The sequence below is a fragment of the Schistocerca serialis genome, chromosome 4 (assembly GCF_023864345.2).
Source record: "Schistocerca serialis cubense isolate TAMUIC-IGC-003099 chromosome 4, iqSchSeri2.2, whole genome shotgun sequence".
In the NCBI taxonomy this organism is placed as follows: domain Eukaryota; kingdom Metazoa; phylum Arthropoda; class Insecta; order Orthoptera; family Acrididae; genus Schistocerca; species Schistocerca serialis.
In genome coordinates this window covers 164,728,712-164,746,629 of record NC_064641.1, presented here as the reverse complement: position 1 = coordinate 164,746,629, position 17,918 = coordinate 164,728,712, and positions in this window count along the sequence as shown.

Sequence of the window (17,918 nt, the reverse complement as noted above, 5' to 3'; positions counted from 1 at the left end):
TCGCTCAGGAAACTGACCATTCCTAAAGGAAAAATTAGAAATATGGCTAAATACAGGGCTAACATGTGCAGCACAGTACTTTAATATTCTACTACACACTCCATCATAACCATGAGAGTCCTTAGTCTTCAGTGATTTGATTATTGTCTCTATCTCCCTCTTGTCTGTATCACAGCGGAGTATTTCAGGCGTCAATCTCGGAAAGGCATTTGCTAAGAAATTTATATGATTTCCTGTAGATACTAAATTTTTATTTAATTCACCAGCAATGCTCAGAAAATTGTTGGTAAATACTGTACATATATCTGATTTATCAGTAACAGAAATATTATTACTGCAAACTGACTTTATATCGTCAACCTTGTGCTGCTGAACAGACACTGCCTTCACAACTGACCATATGGCTTTAATTTTATCCTGTGAATTAGCTATTCTATTTGCATACCACATACTTTTTGCCTTGCTAATAATATTTTTAAGCACCTTACAATACTGTTTGTAATGGGCTACTGTAGCTTGATTGTGACTACTTCTAACATTTTGATATAATTCCCGCTTTGTTCTACATGATATCCTTATCCCACTAGTCAGCCAACCGGGCTGTCCATTACTGCTAGTACCCTGTTTGGAATGTTCTAATCGAAAGCAACTCTCAAAGAGCATGAGAAATGTGTTATGGAAAGCATTGTATTTATCATCTATATTATTGGCAATATAAACATCTTGCCACTCTTGTTCCTTGACAAGTTTTGAAAAACTCTCTATTGCTGTTGGATTAACTTTCCTACGTAGTTTGTTATTAAATACGACATTGGTTAGAGTACAAAAACCTTTTAGTGTTAAAATTTTTGCATCATGGTCTGAAAGGCCATTCACCCTTTTACTAACAGAATGCCCATTTAGTAATGAAGAATGAATAAAAATATTGTCTATGACTGTGCTACTGTTTCCCTGAACCCTAGTTGGAAAAAACACAGTTTGCGTCAGCTCATATGAATTTAGGAGATCTACCAACATCCTTTTTCTTGCACAATCATGTACAAAATTAATATGGAAGTCACCACATAGAACTACTTCCAGGTACTTCCTACAAAGTGAATCAAGAACCCTCTCTAGCTTAAGCTAAAATGCTCTGAAGTCGGAGTTAGGGGACCTATAAACAGCAATTAGAAGTTTATTTTCGCTAAATTCAACTAATGCTGCAAAACTTTCAAATATCTGTTCAGTGCAGTGTCGTGATACGTCTATGGATTGAAATGAAATACTGTCTCTTACGTACAGAGCCACTCCCCCACACCACAAGGAACTCCTTGAGAAACAGCCAGCTAAACTGTAGCCTGGTAAAGGAAGCCTCTGAATTATCAAATTATTTAAGTGGTGCTCTGATATACCAATAATTTCAGAGTTAACATCTATTAGCAGTTCATTAACTTTATCTCTAATACCTCTTATATATTGATGAAATATGCTAAATGCTACTCTACTTGGAAACATACATCCTCTGGAGGTGAGCCCTTAGTTAGAGGCACCTCCTTTAAGCAGGTATACCTATCAGCTGACTTCAGTCTAAAAAAGGTGCAGCTCTAATACCAACTACTATAGGAATTTTTCCATGAGTGATACCACTACCACCACCACCACCCACTACACTGTCACCTATAAGCTTAACCAGCCTCCCCTTCCCATACCTATTGAGGTGCATGCCATGCCTAATGAAACCCCATCTACTGATAGACCCAACTGGCACCACTGAGATGTGATCCATGCCCTCCGCCATCAGTGCCCTCCACAGCCCCACAATAACGCACCTAACAGCCGCATTATGGTGAGTCCGATCATGACGCTGAAACAGTTGCACGAAATGCACATCAGTACCACCAGTTTGAGTAGCTATCTTAACCAAGTCACCACTGACATCATATTCCCCGTCCCTATCGAGACTGTTCCCTGCTCCACCCACTATCACTACCTGATCCTCTTTCGTAAAATTCTTACATAACTCCCCTATGCTTTCAGTCACCTGAGTCAACCCTGCACTAGGCTTCACAATGCTGGTGGCCTGGTGCTCACTCCCCAACACTTCCTGCAACTGCTGGCCCACACCTCTACCGTGGGAACTACCTAGCAGCAGAACCTTCTTTCTGCTAGACTTTGCAACTAACCTAGGCCTCCTAATTGCTGAGGACTGCTGCAAGTTACCTACATCTACGGCTACACGAGGCTCCTCTCCACTCAACTCTGACTGTTGGTCGTATCTATTGCATATATGCAAAGTAAAACTATCTGAGTACCTCCTCTTCCTAGCTACCTGCTTGCCAGCTGACAGTTCCCATTCCCCACCACCCTTCACCCTCCTCAACCTATCTAGTTCCTCCTTTGCGCATTGTAACTTCACCTGAAGGGCACAGATCTTACGCTCCTGCTCCTCTATTAACTTGTTTCTACTACAGGATCTACATTCCCCGGAGAGGATCTCCCTAAAATGACCACTGGCTTCCCCACTGCATTCCCCCCAATGAAAATACTTTCAACAAATCCCACACCGTAATCCACTACTCACAAACCTACGACAGAGCCCACACTTTTCACTCATGGTAAATTTTACAGTTACTGAAAAAAAAAAAACTATATGTCTACGTTACCAAAGTTCAGTTACACCAGTAGAACTATTTAAGAACTAACAATAATGGTCTCGAAATTCTCTGCGTACTAAGAAAGCCGCTACTTGTATTAATACTACTACAACACAGTCAATACCAATACCAGCAAAACTTCACAAAATTACTAGCTACAACCAAAAAAATAAAACTACCACTGTAACACTAAGCGAAGTTAAAACACTATATGAAAATTTTACTGAAATATTTCACTAGAAAGACTAATAAATGTCAGTTGAAAACTAAAGCACAAAAATTACTAACGACTTCAACACACTGAAAACTCTCTAAAACACAGGGAGCGAACGATTACAAAAGTTTACTAAGTCGTTATTTCGCCACAAACGGCACGCAACACCGCTGAAATCTATTAAATTTAATAACTATTACAGAGCACAAATAAGTTTATCAGTACTTAGATTATAGCCGCTACAGCTGCAGTGCACGCCGCAAAATGTAAACACACTACTGAGGCGCGAGGCTTAGACGAACGACGAAAGCAGACTCACAAATAACAGACCATTCGAGTCAATAACACAGGTAGAAAGACTGAGATTAATGAAAATCCACGGAAATACGGAAGCGTCCGACCCCACCCGTCTGCTTTGACCCATGACGTCACAAATATGGAGGAAACAAAAACAAACACACACACTTTCCACAAGAAGCCTAATGACACTAACGGGACAAGCGCGGGAAATGGGGTGTTTTGGGTGGGGGGCAAACTAAATATAAACAAATGTCGACGCCTTGCGTAGCTACAACGTGTAAGTGAAGACAGCCATTATAAAATTAATAAAATAAAATAAATAAAATATTAATTATTTTATCTGTATGATTGTCTCTCCTATGAGTCGTCAGGTTTTAATCATTCGGTATCAGACGCTTGACAATGGCTTTTTCGTAAAGGCAATGTTACTCGTAGTTGACCGTGAAATAAAACTGAAATAATCGGACTTCGTAATTAAATCGTTTCCAAAGACTGCTGCGGTAGGTGCGGACTCATAAACTAAATCTCAATATTACAATAATTTGCCAGCCATGCCAAAACGTCGTACAGAGGTGATTGTCTACTAAACAAAAAAATTACACAGTTAGTTAAATCAGATATATTCAATGAATAAGCCTACAGTTCACAATCCTACTTACTTTTATAAATATAAATTGTTTTCAGAATCGAGTGCCTAGTATGGTTGCAACTCGCAGTAATTTTCTATAACATGAAATATGGCGGTGTGCCAGACAATAAACTAAAATACGTGCTTCTCGCACCACTTCAACCAGAGCTCTCTTTTCTTAATCAAACATACGAGTAACGTAATTGTGCTTTTGTTTTATCAGCGACACAGCGCTGCAGTTATGTGCCATAGGCTTTATTTATTTGTCACTGATTATTTATTTAATTAATATCTCGCGTTTCCGAGGAAACTCACGCTCGGCATGCAAATGTGCCTTTATATTGCCCCCTGAATTGCGAGGCGAAAGGACACACCTGCAGGCGAGCAACTCACCTAAAGGCACAAGAAAATCTAAGTTATCTACAACTATTTACATGACCTACATTATACACATTATACACATTATATACAAACTTTGAATGACGCGGGTGCGCCGTAAAAGTTCTTATGTTGGCAGATAGAGTGCGCGCATGCGCAGAAGCGTCTGTGTGACTGCCGTTATGTCGTACAGTTAGATCACACGGCACAGTATTGCAGTTCATATTGTTCGTGTGCGCGCGTTTTTCAGTCGTTGCACATAGAAAATATTCAACCAAGATTACATATGAAGACTACATTCTATGACAGGTAACTTAGTTTTAAATTTACAATATTCGTTATAACACAATACAACTGTTGAATGTTCTTAGTTACATAGTATTGTTTTGAAATACTTCAAAGAAAAATGTCCGTATTTTTCAGGTGCGTTGACCTATACACATCGTGTCGTTATTACAGTTCATATTCATCTGCTGCACAATAATTTTTTTTTACAGGTTAGTATCGCCGTGGTAAAATTTTTTGATCACAGTAACATCGTTGTATAACAACGTGATTAATACATAAGCGTGTCCATTTCCCATTTCCATTATAGTCGTTGTGATGCAGTTCGTTGTGAGTAAAAGCATTGCTTATTACAGATCAGACGTGACCCGTCGAGTAATTGGTCCACGTGCAGTTCGTTTTTTACATTCCGTGGAAGCTTGGTTGCAGAACCTCGGACGGCACATAGCTGGCGTCGATCCTTGGACAGTCCAGGTAACAGTGTCCGTCACATTTCGAGAACATTTCATTCCCTGAAGTTCCAACCAAAATTCTTCCACCCGTCGTGTTGATTTCTGGTCAGGCACTTTGTGTCCATTTAATCCAGTTAACATCTTGAAGTTGGGTACTGTAGTAATGTCACTAGACGATGCACGAATTATTCACTTCACATTTTCAGTTTTTTGCTGAATATAGCTCACCTAAATGTTCGTAGTTATTAATCGAGGAAATCGTTCATCGCGTTTACATAGGTACGATGCATAATGAATGGCATTAACCGTTTCCTTCACATAGGTTTCTGCGTAGTTGCAGAGTTAGTAATGTTCGTTAATGTCCGTGAACAGAGGTTCACTATGCAATGTCTTTTTGGCACTCGTTTTGTTCAAATTTTTACATGATACATCAGTTAAAAAAAATAAGTAATTATACGTACACACGTCACATATTTTCTTAGTATAAACATAATACAGTTGCACATAAACATGTTTACATCATCTTTACATCGCTATAGGTTATTACATTGTGTCACATTTGATTACATGAATTGCAGATATTTACATCCTCTTTAGCGGTTTTGCTGGGATATTATCGATGTTTTTTGTGATGTCATCTGAAATTAAGATAGGTTAGACACAACATTCATTACATCAGTAGGCAAGACCAGGCGTTTTCACTACTCAATAAATATTCAAAATAGTAAGAGAGAGAAAATGTTCGATTCCTCGCGTTTTGTGCGTGTGTGTAGAGTGTCTGTGTGGCCTTGACTACTGATAGATGCTTTTCGTGTTGAGAGATGTGCGTCTAATCTATTTCTCAAAGTAAAAGATCGCTTCACAGATGACGTCTGTCAGTTCGTCAGGTGTCATACCAAGTCAGTGGTACCTACAGTCACAAATGTTCCGTGAAAAATTTATATATCATTCACTGCTACGTAATCATAAATTTTACTTTAATATTCAGTCTTCTCGGTGGTGCCGCGGCGTTGAAAGAAAAGTTCTTCTGTCTTCAACTGCGTCACTGGAACCGCTGAAATGAAAATTTCTATACTACTTATTATCTGTGTTGTAACAACAGAGTTTTTCGAGTTGCTTAGCAATATTTTGATGGGTATGACCTTGACATTATTCAGCATGAAATGCTCTAAGATCTCGGTGTGCGTATAGCCCAATAATTTTGTTAGTTCTACGATGTTGTAACAGATACGCACCAGGGTGCGGTATGTTAACAATTATATAAGGTCCTTCATATAGCAGACGCCACTTAGCGTTGCGTCGTTTGAGTGCAACAGATTTATGATGAGTACGAAGTAGTACAAGCATTCCTACCTCGAATTTTTGTTTTCTTTTTATTATGTTTCTGTGATGTTTGTTTCGTATTTGTGCGTGATGTGTCAATGTAGTCAATACTTCTTTTATTTTCTGTTCAGGTGTGATTTCCTTGTCTGACAACTTAGGTAATGGTTCTATCCACTGATCGTTCTGTTTGCAATTGAACATGATCTCGTTAGGTGTGTAATTTGTATCGTAAATATTTAAGTTATTGTGTACGTCTTCGAAAAGACTTAGGTAGGATACCCAATTAGTATGTTTTGATGAAATATAGGTCCTCATGAAACGATTTAATTCTCGGAAAAGTCTCTCAGTCGCGTTACATTGTGGACTAAACCTCGAAATACATATACTTTTAATGTTATTGTCCTTCAAGAAATTTCTCCATTTGTACCCAGAGTAGTATGCTGCATTATCTGATAGAATTGCTTTAGGTTTTCCCACGTGCGTCAGGTAATCACTTGAGAATCTTCGTATTATAGCACTTGCAGTGGCGGATTTTAAAGCATAAAGTTTAACATGTTTAGAAAATATATCGTAAAAAGCTAAGATATATTTGACGCCTCCAGAGCTTGCTGGATGCGGTCCACTGATGTCAGTACACAGAATTTCCAGGGGGTTTACTAGGTAAAATAGAATGTAAATCTGTTTTTGTGGATAAATTCTGAGGTTTTGATTTTTGACATATGACACATGTTTGCAGTTCCCTGTAAATTTTTCTTCTCATATTGCTAAAATAACAGTATGTACTGAGCTTCGCTAAACACTTTTTTGTCCCATAATGACCCCAAACTAAGTGTGTGTGCCAAATTAAATTACGTTCAGACTCTTTGGGAATGCATACACACCAGTTAGTAGCATTTGGATGTCGGCGGTAAAATAGCACATCATTGTGTATTTTGTAATACTTAGTCAAAGGATGATTGTGTTTTTCTACCAGTAATGTTATTATTTTATACCAGTGAGGATCAGATTTTTGTAATTCAGCCATGTTTCTGCACATATCAATATAATATTGGTGATACTGCTTGTCTTGCATTAAGAGAATCCTGTAGTCATTTATATTTTCTAAGTCACTGTTGGTATCATTCATACCTTGTGGAAGTCTAGACAAAGTGCCTGCAATGGTGTTGTCCTTACCTCTTATGTACTTAATTTCAAAAGAGTAGTTCTGAAGTGTAACTGCCCATCGTGATAGTCTAGGATGTACAAGTTTACAAGTTAACAAAAATGTCAGGGCCTGGTGATCGGTGTAAATTACTGTATGTTTTCCAAATAAATAATAATTGAATTTCTTGAATGCCCATACTATGGAAAGTGTTTCTAACTCAGTAGTGGAGTATGTACGCTCACATTCAGTTAGAGTGCGACTCGCAAACCCAATAATTCTTATCTGTTCCTCCTCTTTATTCTTTACAACTTGAAATAAGCAACAGCCCAAGCCAGTACGTGAAGCGTCACAAGTCATACAAAAATCTAAATTGAAATCTGGATGGCTCAATATGTTAGCATTCACTAAAGCATGTTTAATTGTATTAAAGTCATTCTGGAACTGTTCCGACCAGATCCAAACTTGATTCTTTCTGAGTAGTTTTAGCAGATGTTTACTGTTCAAAAGTGGTTGTGGCAAAAAACGTCTGAAAAATGAACATAGCCCAAGGAATGATTTTAACTGCTTTTTAGTTCGAGGGCTAGGAAAGTTTCTGATAGCATCTAATTTACTGGGATCCGGACGTATGCCCTGTGAATTAATGATATGTCCTAAATACTTTATCTCACTGCAACCAAACTTTGATTTTCTAAGATTGGCTGTGACTCCAGCTTGTGCAAATTTTTCTAAAATTCTTTGAAGTGTGTCAACGTGTTCATTCCAGGATTGTGTAGCTATCAGTATATCATCTACATAGTGTGTGACTGTCTCAACTAAATCGTCGCCAAGCACGGTATCCAGGGCTGTAATGAATACCCCAGAGCTGACATTCAGTCCGAAGGGTAGAACACAAAACTGATAGGTTCGCCCCCCGAACATAAATGCAGTATATTTCCGAGAATCAGGAGTGATACCCACCTGCCAAAACGAATTAGCGAGATCTATTGTGGAAAAATATTTTGCATCTATAAATTTCTGTAATTGCTCTTCTAAATTTTCAGGTTTTGTGTGAACCGGTAAAATTATTTCATTAATAGCTCGTGCGTCTAACACTAACCTAATGCTTCCATTTGATTTTTTGACAACAAGTAGAGGACTACAGTAAGGTGAGGTGGATGGTTCAATGACCTTCCAGTCTAACATTTGTTTTAATTCTTGCCACACAGCAGGTCGTTGAGATAACGGTACGTTATATGTCTTACGGTAGAAGATCTTGTGAGGCTTAACTTCAATCTTGTACACATACGTGTTGATAAAACCTAATCGTTTGGTAAAAACTTGTAAATATTTGGATAACACTTCCTGTAGTTTTATACGTTCATGTACACTGAGAGCTGTAGCTTCACTTATATTATGATCAAGCAATGTTTTCAAGTCCATTAGCTCTGCGTCAGATGAGCGTATTTGCATGTCTTGAATGTCTTTGTCAAGTACTAACTGAACCTTGTACCCAGTACAGTGTTTGTCATGCTTTAGAGTTCTCCTGTCCAAATCAATAATAATTACCCTGCTTTTATCATTTAAAATACATTTACCTTTGGAGAAGTCTATAATGCAGTCCTTCTCGCTCATAATATCTATTCCTAATATGCAATTAGTCACAAGGTTTTGTACAACCAGGAATGGCCATTGTACGGTTCCATTACCTATTTTAACGTTTACAAAAACTTGCTTCGTAACCCTACATGACTTATTACCTAGTGCAGTAGTTATTTTACAGTTTTGGGCAGGAAACTCAGGCACAGGTTCCAATTCACACATCTTTTTATAAAAATTAAAAGATAAAACGCTCACAGCTGCACCTGTATCTAGGATAATAGTAGTTGGAATCCCACCTACTACACCAGTAGTGGATGCTAAAACAATTTCATTTGTGTTTAAACGACATTGTGTACTGTCTTGTAAAAGTTCATCTGATATATTGTTATTATGGTTGTATCTTATAAATAAAACAGGTAGTTTTTGTTTAGAATTACTCGGCATATCATTATTCCGTTGTTCAAGTGTGATGTCAAATAACTGATTAACATTGAAGCCGCCCCCCAAGGATTCCTCAGCCACGACCTGGGGCAAAGTAGTGACTGTTTCTAGTTTGTTGGATTAGCATTTGTACTAGGTACTGACACAGATTGAGGTTGTGCATCAGGTGTCATTTCTATTATATTCACATTCGGATATTGCCTATTATGATCTCCAAACTTTTGCGGTTGTTGTTGCTGTTGCGCATTATAACTTACCTGTCGGTCGTAAGGTATGCTCCAATTTTGACCTGGTGGCTGCTGTGGTAAAGCAGAGTTTGAATGAAAGTACTGATCGTTACGAGTCCAACCTTGATGCTGTCTTGGCTCGTAGTTATTATTATTTCTATTTCTGTTTGTGTTTTTGTTATTACCTTTGTATCCGTTGTTACCGCGGTGCCTTTTGTATGGATTGCCGCATGAAATGTTATTACTGTTGTAACTATTGTTTGTATTGGAATACGCGTGTTGATTTTGATTTCCGTACTGAGACGGCATGTGAGTTTGCTGTTTTTGTTGTACCGCGTATCCAACTGTGGGCGCGCCAGAATTGTGTTGGCAAGCCTGCATGTTTTGCATACCACTAATGTAAACATTGTGGCTGCTGTTTTGCCGCGCGAAGCGCTGATCTTCAAGTAACATGTCAACCGAATCTAAAGCTGTTAAAAAGTAATCTGAGTCGTCATCCGGGATATGTAGGAGTTTTTCTTTAATGTTGAAAGGCAATTTGGCCTTCAACGCACGGAGTATATCTCGCGTTGCGACTGGTTCGTCTAAAAAGTGTCCCATGTTCAAGTATTTTTCAAAATATCTGCGTAAGTTACCATTTTTACTGTTAAAAGTTTCAGGTTCTAAAATTCGTCTTCTGAGTCGCTCCTGAACGGATTGCGACCAGAATTTGTTCAGAAAAGCACGCTCAAACTCACTGTACGTGGTACATACGTCAGCTTGACTGTATGCCCAGACAGCTGCATCGCCTTGGATGTAACCGACAATATATGAAATCTTTTTCCGGTCACTCCAAGTGCGTGGAAATGCGTTACTAAAAGATTTGAGAAAAATCACCGGATGAATGTTTCGTTTTTCTGGGATAAAAATCTGAAATTGCCTGTGTTTCATTAAGCTTTCGTCTTCCTTTGCACTATGATATGGATTTGTCCCACTGTAATTACTGCTATGTCCAGCTGGCGAGTAATTACGATAATGTTGCTGTGGTTTACCATGATAATAGCTTGTGTTTGTGTTTGCACATCGTGGTATGTGTTGTAGTCGTGGTGTGTTTTGTTCTTGTGCGTTTGTCGTGTGCGGTATGTGTGTGTCATACTCGAATGTATATTGGTTCCTGAACTGTGCATTTTGACTGATATTTTCGTTACATTCAGACTGTGGTCGATCGGTGAATTGTCTCATGGGTGCAGTGACGGATTGTACTGCGTCACTGATCAGCTGTTTGTTATTAGTAATGTATTGCGCTACGGAGTCGTGCACAATTGTTGGTAAATTTTCACGTAAGCATCTATCAAAATGTTTGTCTTTGTTGACTACCCAATCATGAAATTCTTTATTAATATTTTGAAAATGAGCTGTGGCATCAGATTGTAAGATGTCAGTCAGGTGTTGTTCAACATTGTCAAATTTATTCTGTACGTCAGTAATTCGTTTTTCAAGGTTGTCATGTACTGAAGGATATGTTTGAATTTGTTCAGTAAGAACTTCACACGTGACATTAAGGTTTTTTACTTGTGTCTGTAAAAGTGCTACGTCAGTTGTAGTCTTTTCTTGTCCCGTATTAAGCTGGGAAAATTTAGCACTGAGTTCAGTCATCTGTTTGGTCAGTGTGGCGTCTATAAGTTCCACACGCTTACATAAAGTGTCATTACCTGTCTTGAGTGCTATGAGATCAGATTTGATTTCGTCATTTTGTGTCTTTAACTGTTCATTTTGCGTCTGTAAGGTTGCCATGTTTTCGGCGTTTTGTTTCATTAGCATTTGTAACATGTCGGCAATGTTTACCGTTTGCAAGGTCTCTGCCCCCGCCGCGTCATTAGACGTGACGTCATGCATTAACATGGGCTCTGATTGAGACTTTGAAATTTTTGTGGTGGAAGGCCTATTGTCAAAATTTTCGTCAACACTTGCGTCAATGTTTGATGAATCGTCACTACCGGTTGCTGTCGTAAAGTCATTTTCTAACATTTGTCTCTCGTCCGAGTCGGATTGCGTCTGAATAGTACGTCTTTGCTGTTCCATTTTTGCGTATTGTTTTCTAGTTATTACCATGCCACACGTGATATATGTTTCAAGAAAATATTTGACACTGATTTTAAAATAAAATGCAGTTGAGCATGAATCGGTCGTAGCAGCAATGGCTGTCTGTTAATTTAAAAATATAAACTGAATTTGAGATTATTGGTAATGGCTGCTGGCCATGTTACATGATATCGTACAGAAGTCGGCCATATTGTACACTCGTGTATTGGTATTGTTGCATACGTTATTGTTTAGGGAAAAGTACTGAGAATGAAATTTATCACTGAAACTGTTATGCGGAAAAGAAACACTACAGAATTTTACTGAAAAGCTAATACACTGAATTATACGTCTGGTCAAGCCTGCTAATGCAAAGATGCTGCGTCTTACCTTATTTTGCTGGAAGCTTCTTTGCGTCTTCCCGCAAAAATTTTATAATTGGCAAATATCTTCAGATTTTTGTTATTTCTCATATAGTCAAGTCCAGGTCCAGAAAGTTGATTTTTCACATGAAACAAAGAGAACAATGTAACAAATGACAAAATAACAAGTCCTGTCACGGTCGCCAACATAAAATTAATAAAATAAAATAAATAAAATATTAATTATTTTATCTGTATGATTGTCTCTCCTATGAGTCGTCAGGTTTTAATTATTCGGTATCAGACGCTTGACAATGGCTTTTTCGTAAAGGCAATGTTACTCGTAGTTGACCGTGAAATAAAACTGAAATAATCGGACTTCGTAATTAAATCGTTTCCAAAGACTGCTGCGGTAGGTGCGGACTCATAAACTAAATCTCAATATTACAATAATTTGCCAGCCATGCCAAAACGTCGTACAGAGGTGATTGTCTACTAAACAAAAAAAATTACACAGTTAGTTAAATCAGATATATTCAATGAATAAGTCTACAGTTCACAATCCTACTTACTTTTATAAATATAAATTGTTTTCAGAATCGAGTGCCTAGTATGGTTGCAACTCGCAGTAATTTTCTATAACATGAAATATGGCGGTGTGCCAGACAATAAACTAAAATACGTGCTTCTCGCACCACTTCAACCAGAGCTCTCTTTTCTTAATCAAACATACGAGTAACGTAATTGTGCTTTTGTTTTATCAGCGACACAGCGCTGCAGTTGTGTGCCATAGGCTTTATTTATTTGTCACTGATTATTTACTTAATTAATATCTCGCATTTCCGAGGAAACTCACGCTCGGCATGCAAATGTGCCTTTATACCATGCATGAATACCCACCCACCTCCCCAGGGGTCGTAACCCCTGCAACCCATAGAAGATAAAGGTGCTTCAGTAGCTGATTAGTGTTTTTTGTCTCTAAAAAAAAAACTCACGGGATAGAACGAGCAGGTCAGAAAGATAAATATAATAAACTAAAACAGAAATTCGAGGAAACAGATAATTAAAATAAGTAATAAGTGTTTTTAAATTTAAGAAAAATCTCACGAGATAGAACGAACAGATCAGAAAAGTAAATAAAATAAGATAAAACAGAACTGGAGACAGCCACACTCAAACCAAACTCCGCGCCGTCATGACGTCACACACGACAACACCCTTACGTCACGGGTCAAAGCCGACGCGTTGGATCGGACGCTTCTGTCGACCCAAATCCACTAATAAGTTACTTTGACGCAAATATTAAAACAAATAAACTTTAAAATAAGTAAATGAAGTCTAAAATTTATAAAATATTAACGAGTTATTTCAACAGCAGTGCAGCACACGTAACATTTCTGATGTGTTACGAACCATGGCTCTACTCTTAATTCGATCCCTGCGGGACCCTACATTTCAGCAGGATAATGCACGACCGCATGTTGCAGACCCTGTACGGGCCTTTCTGGATACAGTAAATGTTCGACTGCTGCCCTGGCCAGCACATTATCCAGATCTCTCACCAACTGAAAACGTCTGGTCAATGGTAGCCGAGCAACTGGCTCGTCACAATACACCAGTCACTACTCTTGATGAACTGTGGTATCGTGTTGAAGCCGCATGGGCAGCTGTACATGTACACGCCAGCCAGGATCTGTTTGACTTAATGCCCAGGCGTATCAAGGCCGTTATAACGGCCAGAGGTGGTTGTTCTGGGTACTGATTTCTCAGGATCTATTCACCCAAATTGCGTGAAAATGTAATCACATGTCAGTTCTAGTATAATATATTAGTCCGATGAATACCCGTTTATCATCTGCATTTCTTCTTGGTGTAGTAATTTTAATGGCCAGCAGTGTACTACTGAATCCATCCATGATGTGTTGAGCTGCTCGAAAAAGAAAAACTGTGACCAAAATTTTGTAGTCTAACATCTTCATGTTATCCTTTCTGACGACAGCTATACCCATTCCTGACAGCGATTTGGGTCTGTGCGATTCTCTAATCCATTTCAATAGTATTTGAACCAGATCTATTTTCCGTTTCTTATCAGCTACCAGAAATTCTGTAACTAAAAACTTGTTCAACGCCTCTAGGCCTGCCAAAAGCATGGGAGTTCGAGTTCGACTCCAGTTTCAATATGTAGTTTTAATCCTTCAGGATATTTCGTAGCAGCCCTTACTCCACTGCAAAACTAAATAGTGCCGCTGCTTTTTACACAATTTGCTTTCACAAAGTCGTCTATCACCACAAATAGATCCCACGTGCGCTATAACACGCCCATCTGTTAGTGCAGCGAGTCCAGGAAAACTGTCACTTGCTCAGTCTTCGTGGAGCCACTGTGGTGTTTATGTGAGTTCCTGCTCATGTCGGTCTGCCAGGAAACGAGGCGGCTGACGCTGCTGCCAAGGCTGCAGTCCTCGTATCTCAGTCCGCGAGTACCTACATTCCCTCCGATGCTCTCTTTGTTGCCATCTGTCAAGAGCTGGTGTCCCTTTGGCATCGCCAATGGTCCTCCCTTCACGGGAATAAGCTCCGGCTTATTAAGCCTCTCCCAGCTGCTTGGACGACCGCCTCTCCACCCTATCGCATATTGGGCACTGCCTTTTTAGCCATCGTCATTTGATAAGTGGCCCTACCCCACCACTTTCTACACATTGCGCCCTAGTTTTAACTGTCCACCACTTCCTGGCGAAATATCCGTTTTTTAACAGTTTAAGTTCCCGTTTGGGTTTGCCGTCTTTGTTATCGGCCGTTTTAGCAAATGACGCGCGTGCTGTCGACTGCGCTTTACTTTCTATCCGCCGAAGCAGTACGGCGAAGGCCATTTAATTTTTAGTTTTCGACTTCCGTTTCTGTATGGTGTCTTTTCTAGACCTTTTTCCACGCCCCAGCTGTTTTTGCGCCGTAAAGGAAAATAAAACCAAAACCAAAAAACTAACAAAACAACAACGTAGCTCAACCTCTTCCGTGACACCAGGTCCGCTTGAGTGCACTGCCGCTATAGTGCTGGATTACTCACGCTGTGAAAGTTAATTTATAATTTAATTGCCTAATTTTGAACTACACGTTATATGGCTTCTTCAGTGTTGTACACGAATTAAACCAGATCCTAGACAAAAGACATGTAATTACTTAGTAGTGAAACAGACATGAGAGTACAATCGTTTTCCTTATTCCACTTTCAACAGAAGAGATCAGACTACATGATCCCATGGGCATTTAATCTTAGGGGTTGCAGGATGGTCGACTTGTATATCTTCTTTGAAGACCATTCATGTTTTGTGAAAGACATGCTGTCATTCCTATTTTATTGAGCCGCTATTACTGAAATTGCAGGTATGTATAACATCTCCACATTGATAATTTTTGTAATCATTTCTGTTTTATCATCGATAATATTTTTGACTGATTATTACCCTTCATGGGTATTTCTGGCATATCTGACAAATAAGTGCTGTGTTAAACACTAAAAAGTGTATTTTTAAGATACATATTGTTCAGAGTGTACACTACAGAAATATTGAAGAGATAAAAATTGGAAAATAAAAAAAGTATTTCTACACCTGGAATCGAACTCGATTATTCTAATGCAGAACTCTAACCCTTGCCCTATCTTCTTTTTTTCACTCGATATTCTTCTAAGTGCTATTTTTCTTTTATCCTCTCCTTTTTAGTTATTTGATCTTTATTCTGGAAACTAAAGTTCTTCATATTGAAAACAGAAATAAAATAAAATAAAAAAGTACATTTTTCGTGATCTACATATTCTTTCTGGTCCTGTAAAGACTATTTCCAATCCAAGGGCGTCGGCATTCACCATCAAATTCGAACTTGTATTCTTCGTCAATGCAAACCAAGAGAAGTGATTAAAACTGATGGGGAGTCGTTTAAGGTATTTCCTGCCGCACCTTTGTTGCATGAATCATTGGTGCTATTGCAGGTACGATTGGTAGTCTTAGATGTCTGGAGTAACTGTGGTAATCGAGTAGTGAGTGAAATGAGCCGCGTACCAAGTATACGAGCAATGTGTTATCCCTGAGAAGATGTTCCATTCCGGTTGAAAAATTACGTTCAAGTCGATAGTGACAGGGCTCTTTCTGGTAATTACAGTTCATTTAATCCTTATCATCGACCTAATTGCACTTTGATCTGAATAAATGAATCTATGTGCGAGGTTGTCCATTAACTGACCCATTGTGCAGAGACGATTTAGTATTAGACTGCTGTTGGGCAACTTCACTCTAGTTGGAATGTAATATCCAACCAAGTGGACTTAACAGTTGACTGTAGCAATTTTTTATGAAAATTTCGCCAGACTCCGCTCCAAATTTTCGTTGGTTAACTCCTCTAAAGTGGGTATGCTGATGCATGCTGAAAATCTGTGAAACTGTGAACGGATTCCTCCCCCCATGTTAACTGTACTAATCCGTACGGGCTCCCCCCATGTAACTTGTACTAATCACGTACGACTGCACATAAAGCTGAAGGTGTTCTGTTTCCTGTCTGAATATTAAGAGAAACACGTCGACAGACCTAGAGGCGTTGAACAAGTTTTTAGTTACAGAATTTCTGGTAGCTGATAAGAAACGGAAAATAGATCTGGTTCAAATTCTATTTAAATGGATTAGAGAATCGCACAGACCCAAATCGCTGTCAGGAATGAGTATAGCAGTCGTCAGAATGGATAACATGAAGATGTTAGACGACAAAATTATCCAAGCAACGGCGGCTGGAATTGGTATCGCTATGTTGACCATGTGGGAACATATTGATGCATCGAGGTGGATCTTAGGTAAAGTATACGTGTTAATGAAATGGGCCATTTGCTATCTGTCAAATTACCTCAGTTGGTGATCGCAAAAGGTTATCCAAAAGGATTGCATTTTGTTCATCCAGTTCTTGTATTTAGCTAAGACGTATACGCTCAATTGCTTGCGAATCGTGACATTTGGTAGTCAGTGCGATTAGTGCACGACTTGTTCACGGCCCATCTATAGCAGGACAGTTTTGCCTATTCAGGATGATGCCAGTATGCTCTTCGTGTTCTTGTATGAGTTGTTGCTTAAGACGAAATCAGCTTCTCCATAAAGTATGACGCTGACGTCACCTGCATAAGCCTGAACTCCATATTGATGTCTCAGTAACGTGAAGCCCTCGAGGTTAGAATGGAAGCGTTGCAGAAGTAGTACAGCGGCTAACGCATGTAAAGCCATACTCGTCTCAGACATCGATGGGAAGATACGTGAGAGGTGTTGGACTGATTGATCCTAATTCTGGTTCTAGTGTGCATCATACATCACGTTATAGTGTGATCGAACTTGGGATCAAAACCGCAACCCAGTAGGCACTGCCTTTGGTAGAAATACTCGGTGCGGTCATAGGATATATTAAAACCTAAAAATGCGCAGAGCAAGTAAGTCTTCACATGCAACGCCATTCATACAACGTCTCTGTATAGTGCAAGAGCTTCTCCCATGGATCGACACGATACTGATATAAGAGCGGTGGCTGTCAGCAATCGTGTATTAAGTGCCCTGGTATACAGTTGGAAGACAGCGTTAGGAACGTCATAGGCCGATAACGCTATTTCGTTGTTGGTTTGCCTTTGTTGGCTGTAAGGACGATGATTCCATCAGTGAAAGGCCCCATTATTAATACACCAATTGAAACATAATTAAAGATTTGCTGGAGGTTTAGTCCCAGTAAGTGCCAAAACCTCTTATACAATATCTTAGCCGGTAAGGGTGGCCGAGCGGTCCTAGGCGCTACAGTCTGGAACCGCGAGACCTCTACGGTCGCACGTTCCAGTCCTGCCTCGGGAATGGATGTGTGTGTGATGTTCTTAGGTTG